At 38.4% G+C, this 13,630-nt stretch overlaps 1 pseudogene; it reads right to left on the reverse strand.

The window, feature by feature from the left end:
- Positions 1-4,992: 4,992 nt before the first annotated feature.
- Positions 4,993-6,129, reverse strand: LOC143443778 (uncharacterized; annotated as a pseudogene).
- Positions 6,130-13,630: the final 7,501 nt, after the last annotated feature.

Raw genomic sequence — 13,630 nt, forward strand, 5'->3', positions numbered from 1 at the left:
AAATTTTAGTATCAAGATAATTTTTGTTTGAATTCTGGAATCTAGTCATCTGGCAGCCTGCCTCTGTCATGTCTAATCCATATAATTCTGGGAGTTGCTATGAGAGTATGCTCCCACCATCCTTCCATTTCTGCCACCATCTCTCAAATTCCCCAGTACTATGGAATCCAAACTTTCAGGCACCAAGGCCCTCCACTTCCATAGATGCCTAACCCCTTACCCAATCCCTAGTCCCCCAATTACTATGAGGGTGTGCTCCCACCATCCTCTCATTCCTGCCTCCCTGCTCTTGAAATTCCCCAAAACTAGGGAATCCAAACTTTCAGGCACCAAGGCTGTCCTCTTTGATTGATGCCTGGCAAGGCCACCCTCAACTACCTATACAGGAGGAGCCATGAGGCCCTCTCTTTCTGTTCTCACGTTGAGATTTTAGAATGGGTACTCCAGCTGGTTTCTTAGGACCATTTACTTGAAAATGTTTTCCAGCCTATTACTCTAAGGTAGAGTCTGTCTTTATCACTGAGGTGGGTTTCCTGTATGCAGCAAAATGCTGAGTCCTGTTTATATACACAGAACATTAGCCTTTCTTTTAATTGGAGCATTGAGTCCATTGATGTTGAGATATTAAGGAACAGTGATTGTTCCCTCCTGTTATTTTTGTTATTAGAGGTAGAATTATCTTTGTGTGGCTATCTTCTTTTGGATTTGTTAAAAGAGGATTATTTTCTTGCTCTTTCTAGGGTATAATTTCCCTCCTTGTGTTGGAACTTTCCTGATATTATCCTTTTTAAAGCTGGGTTTGTGGAAAGATATTGTGTAAATTTGGTTTTGCCGTGGAATATCTTGGTTTCTCCATCGATGGTAATTGAGAGTTTTGCTGGGTATAGTAGCCTAGGATGGCATTTGTGATCTCTTAGGGTCTGTATGTATGTAAAAGCATCTTCTAGCTTTTATAGTATCTGTTGAGAAGTCTGGTATAATTCTGATAGGTCTGCCTTTATATGTTACTTGGCCTTTTTCCCTTACTGCATTTAATATTCTTTCTTTTTTTTCTGCACTTGGTGTTTTGATTATTATGTGATGGGAGGTATTTCTTTTCTGGTCTAGTCTATTTGGTATTCTATAGGCTTCTTGTATGTTTATGGGCATCTTGTTCTTTATATTAGGAAAATTTTCTTTTATAATTTTGTTGAAGATATTTATTGGCCCTTTAAGTTGAGAATCTTCACTCTCATTTATACCTATTATCCTTAGGTTTGATCTTCTCATTGTGTCCTGGATTTCCTGGATATTTTGTGTTAAGAACTTTTTGCATTTTGCATTTTCTTTGACAATTGTGTCAATATTTTCTGTGGTATTTTCTGTAATTGAGATTCTCTCTTCTATCTCTTATAGTCTGTTGGTGATGCTTGCATCTATGACTCCTGATTTCCTTCCTAGGCTTTCTATCTCCAGGGTAATCTCTCTTTGTGGTTTCCTTATTGTTTCTACTTCCATTTTTATGTCCTGGATGGTTTTGTTCAATCCCTTCACCTGTTTGGTTGTATTCTCTTGTAATTCTTTAAGGGATTTTATGTTTTCTCTTTAAGGGCTTCTACCTGTTTACCTTTGATCTTCTCAAATTCTTCGAGAGTGTTATTTATGTCCTTCTTAAAGTTCTCTGTCATCATCATTAGAAGTGGTTTTAAATCTGAATCTTTCTTTCCTAGTGTTATGGGGAATTCAAGACTTTCTTGTGTGGGAGAACTGTGTTCTAATGATGCCAAGTACCCTGGTTTGCCGATGCTTATGTTCTTGTGCTTGCCTTTTGCCATCTGGATCTCCTTAGTGCTACCTGCCCTGTCTTTGACTGGATCTTTCCTATTATCTTGGTTGTATCAGAACTGTGTGGGTGTGTGTTACTACTGGTGTTAGAGATGGGGCACAATATCTGTTCAGTGCTCAGGCCCAGACCTAAGGAACCAGTGCTCTGGGCCAGGAGTGACTTTCTGGGTCCCAGTGGGTCCCAGTTACTCCCTGTTTGGGGCAGGTGTTGCTGTCTGCTTACCTAAGATACTGCCTGGGTTAGAGCTCCTGGAAGGCCCACTTCCTCTGGATTCTGTGAGATTGGGGGCAGAGCTGCCAACCAGGATCTGTTCAGTTCTTTGGCCCAGACCAGAAGGGAGGATGATATTTTCTAATTCCATGTATTTGCCTGCAAAATTTATGATGTCATTTTGGGTAGTAATCTAAATGTTAGGCTGGAACAAAGAAGTAGGCTTCAGACATGAAAGTGACTATGGGCTACAACAGAGAATTAGGCTCAGATATTTTGGTCATCCTGAGAAGGCCTTAGAAACAATGGTCACAGGACTCTGTATATTGCCTTGCTTGTTCTTTGACTATTTGGATTTATTTTCTTGATAATTCCTTGACTATTTTCATCTATTGTATTGCTAGTTCATCAACCCAGAACTAACCATAATACTTCCATGTAATTAAAATGGTATAAAAGTAGGTTTGGGAAAAAAGGAAAAAGAACAAAACAACGGAACAAAAAACAAACAAACAAACAAAACACACACACAAAAATTGTTATTTCCAGAATATTTCCATGAATGGACCTGTTGTTGTGTCAGGGCAATACTTAAAAGACAGAAAACAAGAAAGAAAGAACCTGTTTCAAATCTAGAATCTGGTAGGATCCTAGTGATATTGTTGGGCCTTGGATGAGGTAACTCTATTTAACCTGCCACCTTCAGTCATGTAACACACAGGTAGAGGGTGTGATTAACAAGTCTCCACCTCCAGAGATTTAAATATTAATGAGTTATCTAAAGGCCAGGGGCATAGCTAATTAAGTTATTCCCTCCCCTTTTTCCCTTCCCTATAAAATTAAGCTCCCCTGGCCTTTGGGGGAGGGGGGAAGCGCATACCACCTACATCCATTTACCATGCCATGAGCAATAAAAGCTTTGGAAAACCAGACTCCACGTGTCGCCTGATATGCCTGATATGCCACCACCAGGTTCCCAGCCTTTGGAAACTTGAGCCGCCCATCGCCAGCCTGCGGTGGCTGTACCAATGTGGGACCCTCCGCTGGCAGCATGGGAAGCCCACCCGGGACCCTGATGCCAGACCGCTGTGAGAGACCCGGCCGCCGGACTCCCTCTTGCCCCCGCCCGCGAGATTTATTCCCCACATGATATGATCTACATTGGTGAAACATTGCACCCAGAAAGTTCAGCAAGATTATTACACATAGATTAACAAGGAACTCAGGTTATATCAGCAAGCCAGAAGAGAGCAACAGGTAGTGTGTGTGGGTGTGTGGGGGGGTGCGCGCACACATGTGCGAGAGTGCATTTGGCTCATGTTCATAGATATAGTTTCATTATAGGAGCAATAGTTTGCACAAAACTTCTGTGAGCAAGAATTCTATGATGTACCCTGTCTCGAAAAAAACAAAATAATAATAATAATAATTCTATGATGTACAATATGCAGCACACATTGTGACTGTCAATAATTTAGTTTGGCCCAAGGAGAATTTGTCATATTAAAGCTTCAACCCTCTCCTTCCAAAATGGGTTCATATAGGATTTTCCATAGAACAGAGGCTATGTTCATTGAAATGCAAGTCACTTTAGCCACATAACACAGAGAGAGAGAGAGAGAGAGAGAGAGAGAGAGAATCAGGAAACCTCAGGGTTTCCTTGGTATACCATATATAATCTTCCTAATTACTGTCTGGTATCTGTCTAAAGCAAGCAAATTTATCCTTTTGTGGTGTGTATCTATTTTCATCATCAATCAGAAAATGGAAGATATGAATGATACCATCCCAGTATAAAATGGATACTAATTACACCAAGGCAGTAGTAATAAAAGAGAGTTGGAACATATTTATTAATAACTGTAAGAAAGAAGAGATTAGTTTCAGGTTAAAAATTACTCTATAAAAGCTTAAAGACTAACACCACAGTCATCATCACAAAAAAATATATCTCACAAATCACAGTATCCTACCAAACTAAATTATACAGAACTTTATGCAAGAGGTTTGTATAAAAATGTACAATGATATTATTTTGGCTTAAATGCTTACCATTTAAAATACAAGTTTGAAAATTTATTCTATATCACCATTAATCAATGATGTCAGATTAACACTGGGTGAAAGATATTTTCATATTTTATAGTTATTAAAACAATTTAAAATGAATATTTGTCATTTCTGAGTGAAAATATTTCCAATTAATACCAAGTATAAGACTAACCTGTGGGAATTCTCTGGTAATGAGTAAGGTATCAATACTGATTACATACTTACAACTATATTTCTCTTTTTAAATAACATGTTTATATATAAATATTTAGAAAGCAACTACCTATCAAGTAAGTCTGCTATATTAATGGATTTCATCCAAGGTTTGAGCTTGTGGACTAAATGATATGCCATATAGTTGACATTTGTAAGGTTTGTCTCCAGTATGCATGTTGTGCTGTGTTTGAGGATATGATTTCTGTGAAAAAAAAATTCACAACCTTTAAATAGTAATGCCTGTTCCCAAAATATATTCTGTGGTCATCTTGAAGGAATGGGGACCAAGAAAAGTAATTCACACATTCATTGCACGTATAAGGCTACTTTCCAGAATAGATTCTTTGATGCACTTGGAGAGTTGAGGACCAGTTTAAAAAAATTGCCCAATTTTTTATTCAAGAAGACTGACTACCTCTTGTATGGATTCTGTAGTGAACTTGAACATTTGAGAATGGGATAAATTCCACATTCATTATATTTGTAATATTAGTTTCCAGTATGAATTTGGTGGTGAACTTTAAGATCTGACAACTGTGAAAAAGATTTGCAAAATTCAATATATTTCTAAGATTTATCTCCATTATGGATTCTATGAAGAACTTGAAAATTTGAGGAATCTGTAAATTCTTTCTCACACTTATTGTATTTGTAAGATTTGTTTTCGGTGTGGATTTTGTGGTGAACTTTCATTTGGTAAGACTGGTAAATTGTTTTCCACACTTATTTTATTCATGTGGTTTATCTCTAGTATGTAATCTATTGTGAGTTTTAAGACTTAAGGACTGTGTAAAAGATTCCCCACATTCATCCTATTTTTAAGGTTTGTCTCCAGTATGGATTCTATGGTGAACTTTAAGACTTGAAGACCAGGTAAAAGACTTCCCACATTCATTACATTTGTAAGGTTTGTCTCCAGTGTGGATTCTATGGTGAGCTTTAAGATCTGAAGACTGAATAAAACATTTGCCACATTTACTACATTTGTAAGGTTTGTCTCCTGTATGAATTCTTTGGTGAACATTAACATCTGATGACTGTGTAAAAGATTTCCCACATTCATTACATTTGTAAGGTTTGTTGCCAGTATGGATTCTATGATGAACTTTAAGACCTGAAGACTGTGTAAAGCATTTGCCACATTCACTACATTTGTAAGGGTTGTCTCCAATATGGATTCTGTGGTGAACCTTAAGTTTTGAGGACTGAGAAAAAGATTTCCCACATTCATTACCTTTGTAAGGTTTGTCTCCAGTATGGATTCTCTGGTGAACTTTAAGATCTGAAGACTGAATAAAAGATTTGCCACATTCATAACATTTGTAAGGTTTGTTTCCATTATGAAATCAGTGGTGAAGATGAAGAGTTGAGGACTGTGTAAAAGATTTTCCACATTCATTACATTTGTAAGGTTTGTGTTTGGTATGAATTCTATGGTGAACTTTAAGTCTTGAGAACTGTAGAAACAATTTCCCACATACATTACATTCGTAAGGTGTCTCTTGAGTAGAAATTCTGTAGTGAGCCTTAAGATTTGAGGACTGAGTTCTCTCAGGAGGAGTATCTGAAGTTTCCTGATCTGTTTCAGGAATGAAACAATTTTTTTTTGCAAACAGATAATTTCCATAATCACATTTATCAGACTCTTCACTGACGTCTTTATATTCCCAGAATTTGTTTCTATGTAGAGGTGAAGGTTCAATACATGCAAATTTTTGTGTTATTTCCCTCGAAAAGTAATCCTGTGTAAATGCCTTTGTGAATGGCTTCTTGGTATGATCACAAGATAGACCTGAAAGTAATGAGAGCCTGTCATTATATGACATTTTGTAATTGGTTAAAAATAATACACATGCATAATTGAAGAAATATCAGTAACCTGAGGAGAATCATAGCAAAAGCATACAACACAGAACTGCAGTAATTTTATTCCAAAGAAACAATTTCCAAAAATATGTTAGGAGATATTTCATGAAATACATCATATATATATATATATATATATATATATATATATATATATATATATATATGTATGTATATATATATATATGCATCATCAATAATTATTCAGTATAACAGATAACTTAAAACGAACTTGTTGCAACTAACATGCAGTAATAACAAAAGATATCTACTCAGTATGAAATTCAATTACCAATACAGATGCAAGTAATTATTCCAATGACAGAATAATGAAAAGGAAGAACTAGAATAACTTTATTGAAATTGAATACTACTGTAAAAGTAAATAATAGATTTAGCATCAATAAGAATATGTATTAAAAATAATAAATATATATAAAAATTTTAATGTTCCGGGTAAAAAGCATAACACATGCATAAAGATAAAGGATTTAAAAATGTGCTCAAAACTTGTGGAACAAAATACAACATATAGAAGAAGCAAGTCACGACTGGGGCAAGCGGTGAATAGAGAGTAGATACAATAGAAGAAATTGATAGATTAGTTAAAGATAGGGTTACATCTAAAAAATGTATGACACAAAACATCTGTTGAGAACTGCACTGCCCCACGTTTGGGGGCCAAAATGTTGCGGACCACTCTGTCAATGTTGGAACCAGCACTGCCAAAAGCCTTGGGGGCTAAACTGTTAGAGCCCGCACTGCCACAAGCTGCTCAGGTCCGCAGGTCTGGGTTCAGCAAGAGAGAAAGTGAGGATGGACTCGAAGAATTGAGACCAGACAGAGTGTGATTCAATACCATTTATTCTTCAGTCTCTCTTCTTCTCTCCAAGTCCCAAGTCTTGAGTTCCTAGTCCCTAGTTCCTAATCTCTCTTCCAAGTCTCAAGTGTCTAATCCAAGTGTCTCAAATTCCTAATTCCAAGTTCTTCCTCCAAGTGCCAAGTGCCTAATGTCTAATTTCTAATTTTAAGTTCTTCCTCCAAGTGCCAAGTGCCTAATACTAATACTAATGTCAAGTGTCTAATTCCTAGTTCCAAGTTCTCCTTCTAGGTGTCTAGTCCAAGTGTCTAATAATTTCTTCTGAGTTCTCTAGTCCAAGTGTCTTCTACCTAATGCCTTCTGTCTAATGCTCTGTCTTCTGTCTGCCTCTCGCCTTTTATACATCTCACTTCTAAGTCACCCTCTTAAGTCACACCCTTAAATCACGCCTTTAAATCTAAGTCATGCCCTTAAGTCACACTCCTTTAGGTCTCACACACCCAAGGGAAAATCCTGGGTATCTAAAACAAGATGTTATCAGAGTGTGCTCAGCTGTTGTAGGCTATTGTAAACAAGGCTCTTGTCAGGGTATATGGCTCGAGATGGCTGCAAGGATGATACCCGCCTTCTGTCGGCTCCCCACAAACATCCTGGAAATCAAGGATACTATAAGACCTAAGGTAAGAATAATAGGAATAGAAAAAGGTGAATAGTCTGAGCTCCAGTGCACAGAAAACATTTTCAATAAAATCATAGAGGAAATTTTTCCTACTTAAAGAAAGTGATGCCTCCCCCTGCCAGTCTGCAACTCCAAATGTATTTGGGGCAGATGAGGATGTCAGCCCCCTACCCAATCCCACAGCCTATGTGTCTCAAAGTACATCTGCCATAATCAGGAAGAGAGGTGGACTTCCCTTCCCCAAGACCATAAAGCCAGCAGGCCTCCAAGGAGGTCTGCCCAAACCAGGTACACAAGGACACTGGGACACAGGAACACAACAGCTATAATCCAGCTATAATCCCAGAAAAAGAAAGCCTTCCCTAACCAAAGAATGTACTTCTTCTCTACCAGATGACCTGTTCTAACCAGGAGATACATCTCTACCTGCATCCATGGAGTCTGTTTCAGTCCAAGACACCCAGGACAGTTAACCAGACAGATACCAGATGGCAAAAGTCAAGCACAAGAACATTTTTTAATTTGACATCACCAGAACTCAGTTCTCATACCAAAGCAAGGCCCAGATATCTGAACACAAACAAAGATCAAAATTCTAACCTGAAATCCCATCTTAGGAAGATTATAGCCATATTAAAGAGGATATACATACCTCCTTAAAGAAATACAGGAAACCACATGCAAACAGGTAGAAGCCCTTAAAGAGGAAATAAAAAATCCCTTAAAGAAATACAGGAAAAGTGAGTGCACCCCGGATACCACCAGACACATTCTGGAGGATCCATAGAACCCATAGCCAGAGCTAGCACTCCCCTTCCTCCTCCGCTCACCCCTCTTCCGCTCTGAGGCCTGGGCCAGACCTCTGCCCAGCTAGCCTGTGAGTGCACCCCGGATACTGCCAGACACATTCTGGGGGATCCATAGAACCCATAGCCAGCGCTAGCACTCCCCTTCCTCCTCTGCTCGCCCCTATTCTGCTCTGAGGCCTGTTGGTGAGTGCACCCCGGATACCGCCAGACACATTCTGGGGGACCCACAGATCCCACAACCAGCTCTAGGTAGGAAAACCCACATACTACCCTGAGCTCATAGCTGGGTGCCCTGAGTGCTCAGAATCCAGCAGATACCCCCCCACACCCCTGCCTGCTAGCACCCCCCTTCTGCCCATCTCCCGGGTCTGAGGCCTGAACCAGACCTCTGCCAGGTCTGCAGTTGTGTGGACCCCAGATTCCGCCTGAGACATACTGGAAGGTCCACTCAACCCAGAGCCACAGAGGAACAACTGAACTCAGAGTGTCAGACAACATATCCTGAGAGATCCAAGAGGAGACACTGCACCCAGAACAGCAGACAACTAGCTGGACTGCTACCTTGGAGGCACCATATCCTAAGGCATCCTAGAGATACCACAGTAATCAGTGCAGCTGGAAAAAATCACAGAGACATCTGGACCCCTAGAAGACCAAACACAAGCGAGACAACTGGAAAGGAAGGCTTCAATCAGAGACAGAAGTACAGGCAGCACTAGATTTAACCAGATGGCAAAAGGCAGGCACAAGAACATAAGCAACAGAAACCAAAGTTACATGGCATCATCAGAACCCAGTTCCCCCATCATAGCAAGCCCTGAACACGCCATCACACCAGAAAAGCAGGATTCAGAATTAAAATCACTTCTCATGATGATGATAGAGGACTTTAAGAAAGACATAAATAACACTCTCGAAGAACAGATAGAAACCCTTAGAGAGGAAACACAAAAATCCCTTAAGGAATTGCAAGAAAATGCAACCAAATGGGAGAAGGAATTAAACAAAACTAGGCAGGATCTAAAAATGGAAGCAGAAACAATAAAGAAATCACAAAGGGAGAATACCCTGGAGATAGAAAACTTAAAAAAAAGAACAGGAGTCATAGACACAAGTATCACCAACAGAATACAAGAGATGGAAGAGAGAATCTCATGTGCAGAAGATACCATGGAAAACATTGACACAACTGTCAAAGAAAATGCAAAATACAAAAAGCTACTAACCCAAAATATATAAGAAATCCAAGACAATGAGAAGGCCAAACCTAAGGATAATAGGAATAGATGAAGGGGAAGACACCCAACTTAAAGGACCAGTAAATATCCTCAACAAAATTATAGAGGAAAACTTCCCTAACCTAAAGAAAGAGCTGTCCATAAATATACAAGAAGCCTAAAGAACTCCAAACAGTTTAGACCAAAAAAGAAATACTTCCCGCCACATAATAGTCAAAACATCAAATGTACAAAACAAAGAAAAAATACTAAAAGCAGTAAGGGAAAAAGGCAAAGTAACATATAAAGGCAGACCTATAAGAATTACACCAGACTTCTCACCAGAGACCATAAAAGCCAGAAGATCCTGGACCGATATCATACAGACCCTAAAAGAACATAAATGTCAGCCCAGACTACTATACCCAGGAAAACTGTCAGTCATTATTGATGGAGAACCCAAAATATTCCATGACAAATCCAAATTTACACAAATTTCTCAACACATTTCACAAAATATCTCAACAGGAACCCAGCACTTCAAAGGATAATTGGTGGAAAACTCCAACAGAGGGAGGGAAACTACAACCTAGAAAAAGCAGGAAAGTAATCTTCCAAAAACCGTAAAAGAAGGTAGCTACACAAACATATCTCCACTGCCAACAACAAAAATAACAGGAAACAACACTCATTTTTCCTTAATATCTCTTAATATCAATGGACTCAATTCTCCAGTAAAAAGACATAGTCTATTAGACTGGATACGTAAACAGGACCCAACATTTTGGTGCATTCAGGAAATGCACCTCTGTGGAAAGGACAGACACTACTTCAGAGTAAAAGGTTGGAAAACAATCTTCCAAGCAAATGGTCCCAAGAAACAAGCGGGAATAGCCATTCTAATATCAAATAAAAATCAGTTTTCAACCAGAAGTAATCAAAAAAGATAAAGAAGGACACTTCATATTCATCAAAGGAAAAATGTACCAAGAGGAACTCTCAATTCTCAACATCTATGCCCCAAATGTAAGGGCACCCACATACATAAAAGACACTTTACTAAAACTTAAAGCATACATTGCACCCTACACAATAATAGTGGGAGATTTCAACACCCCACTCTCAGTTATGGACAGAACATGGAAACAGAAACTAAATCGAAACACAATGAAACTAACAAAAGTTATGAACCAATTGGACTTAACTGACATCTATAGAACATTTCATCCTAAAACAAAAGAAAATACCTTCTTCTCAGAAGGTATATTCTCATGGTACCTTTTCCAAAATAGACCACATAATTGGTCACAAAACAGGCCTCAACAGATACAAAAAGATTGAAATAATCCCTAGTACCTTATCAGACCACCATGGATTAAGACTTGTCTTTGACATGGACAAAAACAACAGAAAGCCCACATACACCTGGCAACTGAACAATGCTCTACTCAATGATAACTTGGTCAAGGAAGAAATTAAGAAAGAAATTAAAGACTTTTTAGAGTTAAATGAAAATGAGGACACATCATATCAAAACATGTGGGACTCCATGAAAGCAGTACTAAGAGGAAAAATCATAGCTCTAAGTGCCCACAAAAAGAAAATGGAAAGAACGTACATTAATAAATTGACAGCACACCTGAAAGCATTAGAACAAAAAGAAGCTAGTATACCTAAGAGGAGTAGACGACAGGAAATAATCAAACTCAGGGCTGAAATCAACCAAGTTGAAACAGAAAGAACTATACAAAATATCAACAAAACCAGGAGCTGGTTCTTTGAGAAAATCAACAAGATAGACAAACCCTTAGACAGACTAACCAAAGGGTGCAGAGACAACATTCAAATTAATAAAATCAGAACTGAAAAGGGAGACATAACAACAGAAACAGAGGAAATTAAAAAAATTATCAGATCCTACTACAAAGGCCTATACTCAACAAAATTGGAAAATCTGGAGGAAATGGACAATTTTCTAGATAGATACCGGGTACCAAAGTTAAATGAGGAGCAGATAAACCATCTAAACAGTCCCATAATGCCTAAAGAAATAGACACAGTCATTAAAAATCTTCCCACCAAAAAATGTCCGGGGCCAGATGGTTTCAGTGCAGAATTCTTCCAGACCTTCAAGGAAGACCTAATACCAATCCTCTTCAAGCTATTCCATCGAATAGAAACAGAAGGAACACTACCCAATTCATTCTATGAAGCTACCATTACACTCATACCTAAACCACAGAAAGACCCAACAAAGAAAGAGAACTACAGACCAATCTCTCTTATGAATATTGATGCAAAAATACTCAATAAAATTCTCGCAAACCGAATCCAACAACACAGCAAAACAATTATCCATCAAGATCAAGTAGGCTTTATCCCAGGAATGCAAGGATGGTTCAATATTCGGAAATCCATCAATGTAATCCACTACATAAATAAACTCAAAGAGAAAAACCACATGGTCATCTCACTAGACGCTGAGAAAGCATTTGACAAAATTCAACATCCCTTCATGTTAAAAGTCTTGGAAAGATCAGGAATTCAAGGCCCATACCTAAACATAGTAAAAGCAATATACAGCAAGCCAGTAGCCAACATCAAACTAAATGGAGAGAAACTTGAAGCAATCCCACTAAGATCAGGGACTAGGCAAGGCTGCCCACTCTCACCTTACCTATTCAATATAGTACTGGAAGTCTTAGCTAGAGCAATTAGACAACAAAAGGAAGTTAAAGGGATACAGATAGGAAAGGAAGAAGTCAAAATTTCACTATTTGCAGATGATATGATAGTATACTTAAGTGACCCTAAAACTTCCACCAGAGAACTTCTAAACCTGATAAACAACTTTAGCAATGTGGCTGGATATAAAATCAACTCAAACAAATCAGTAGCCTTCCTCTATTCAAAGGATAAACAGGCAGAGAAAGAAATTAGGGAAATGACACCCTTCACAATAGCCACAAATAAAATAAATTATCTTGGAGTGAATCTAACAAAGCAAGTGAAAGATCTGTATGACAAGAACTTCAAGTCTCTGAAGAAAGAAATTGAAGAAGATCTCAGAAGATGGAAAGATCTCCCATGCTCCTGGATTGGCAGGATTAACTTAGTAAAAATGGCTATCCTGCCAAAAGCAATCTACAGATTCAATGCAATACCCATCAAAATTTCAAATCAATTCTTCATAGAGATAAAAAGAGCAATTTACAAATTCATTTGGAATAACAAAAAACCTAAGATAGCAAGAACTATTCTCAACAATAAAAGAACCTCTGGGGGAATCACCATTCCGGACCTCAAACTGTACTACAGAGCAGTAGTGATAAAAACTGCATGGTATTGGTACAGAGACAGACAGGATGATCAATGGAATAGAATTGAAGACCCAGAAATGAACCCGCACACCTATGGTCACTTGATCTTTGACAAGGGAGCTAAATCCATCCAGTGGAAAAAAAGACAGCATTTTCAACTAATGGTGCTTGTTCAACTGGAGGTCAACATGTAGAAGAATGCAAATTAATCCACTCTTATCCCCCTGCACAAAGCTCAACTCCAAGTGGATAAAGGACCTTCACATAAACCCAGATACACTGAAACTATTAGAAGAGAAGTTGGGGAAGACCCTCGAATACCTAGGCACAGGGGAAAAGTTCCTGAACAGAACACCAATGGCTTATGCTCTAAGATCAAGAATTGACAAATGGGACCTCATCAAATTGCAAAGCTTCTGTAAGGCAAAGGACACTGTCAACAAGACAAAAAGGCAACCAACAGATTGGGCAAAGATCATTAACAATCCTACATCCGATAGGGGGCTAATATCGAATATTTACAAAGAACTCAAGAAATTAGACGCCAAACAACAAAATAACCCCATTAAAAATGGGGTACAGAGCTAAACAAAGAATTTTCAACTGAGGAAAATCG

The sequence above is a fragment of the Arvicanthis niloticus genome, chromosome 10 (genome assembly GCF_011762505.2).
Source record: "Arvicanthis niloticus isolate mArvNil1 chromosome 10, mArvNil1.pat.X, whole genome shotgun sequence".
Classification (NCBI taxonomy): domain Eukaryota; kingdom Metazoa; phylum Chordata; class Mammalia; order Rodentia; family Muridae; genus Arvicanthis; species Arvicanthis niloticus.